The sequence below is a fragment of the Meleagris gallopavo genome, chromosome 6 (assembly GCF_000146605.3).
Source record: "Meleagris gallopavo isolate NT-WF06-2002-E0010 breed Aviagen turkey brand Nicholas breeding stock chromosome 6, Turkey_5.1, whole genome shotgun sequence".
Taxonomy (NCBI): Eukaryota; Metazoa; Chordata; class Aves; order Galliformes; family Phasianidae; genus Meleagris; species Meleagris gallopavo.
In genome coordinates, this window is record NC_015016.2 from 12,075,187 (window position 1) to 12,076,714 (window position 1,528).

General features: G+C 46.1%; 1 protein-coding gene across 1 annotated transcript in view; it reads right to left on the minus strand.

Annotated features, from left to right (window-relative positions):
• LOC104911391 (putative inactive phenolphthiocerol synthesis polyketide synthase type I Pks15) overlaps positions 1 to 1,528 on the minus strand; it is a 16,386-nt gene that overhangs the window by 932 nt on the left and 13,926 nt on the right. The gene's annotated exons all lie outside the window — the stretch shown is intronic.

Sequence of the window (1,528 nt, forward strand, 5' to 3'; positions counted from 1 at the left end):
GTTTTTAAACATATATATATATGAAGACTTTTTTTACTTATAGACTTTAAATACGTTCTATATTTTATATGTGGCCCAAGATAAATTCCTTTTCACACAGTGTAGCCCAGACAAGCCAAAATGTTGGATACCCGTGATTTAATCAGTTAAAAATCTACATGCAACTTCATGCTTCCTAAAAATAAAAACCTCAACTAAACACAGAAATTCCTGAAAGGCCCCACAACATACCTAACACATATCAACAACTCTGACATATCACATAAGACAGTCATAGTTTTTCATACGATTTGACTGTCTGCATTGACACTGTCCCCTCTTGGATGGCCTAAGGTACGTAATCACAGCAAATACCACTCTCATCATTGATCAGAGGAGCAGCAGTCACTCACTCTGTCTCATCCTGATACTGCTTGGTGAATGGCAATTCCACAGAATCACTGTGTGTAACAAAAGCCAGGAAGAGCAGATCTTAAACCTGAGTAAATATCAGCTCGTTCCATGTCCTGGAGCCAGAGTAACTTCAAGGTTCTCTTCAGAATGGTTATTATCTAAGCAGATAAGCTTCACTGGAAGAAATCATGAATTCACTCACCACATAGCTGTGCTCATCACCAGGCTACATCCCCATCATTCCCATCATCTGCACATGTTTAAAGCCACGGATACAGACCGTTGCTGCCAAGCAAAGGAGGCAAAGATCTATCTTTGATGGCAGTCATGCATGCAAACAGAGACAGCAGATAGGCAACCAATAGAGCACATCCGCCCCAACCAGGCAGTCGGAAAGTCTGCATCAGGTGAGGAGGAAGCTTCCCTGTCATTGTGGGGTATAGTAGTGGGCACCGTAAAGAACACGTTAGTCAAATTTCCTTCAGAAATGGTGTGGGCATACCTGACATTGCCTTATGGCAGCAAGAGTAAGATGAAAAAATGTATCAATGTTCTGCTTGTAACTGCTCTTGTGCACACACATCGTGCCTGGGTTGTTTGTCAAGAGGCTCAGGACTCAATGTTTGTCTATAGACATCTGGCAAAGCACTTTCCACAGGTAGCCTGGATAAAGAAAAACACCCCCTCTGTCCAGCAGTTCCAAAGAGAGGCACAGAAATGAGCCTTTATGTCTACAGACAGGAGACATTCAGGCCCTGCTGTTGTACACAAGAGTTGTTACATTTCCAGACTATTCCTATAACCGTGAAAATCAAACCCCGACTTTTTTGCAGAGCTCAGTCATAGCAACCTGGACTCGCAGCCATGAGCTACACAGAAGCTCTGCAGAGCCAACTGCGCCAGCTTAATTTGCTGCTCTTCCCATGTCCTTCGCTCGTTATTCTTCCCCTGTGCATACCCTACACTCCTCAGTTTGTTCGGCTCCTCACACGCGCCGAAAGCCACACACTGCTTTTGGCTGGGAGAAGCGTTACGCTTCCTGCGCCATCGCCACGCGCTACCAGAGGGCACGGGCGGACAGCCGCCCCTCAGTCACGGCCGTGCCCGGCAGCGGGGCACCCGTCCGACATCCGAC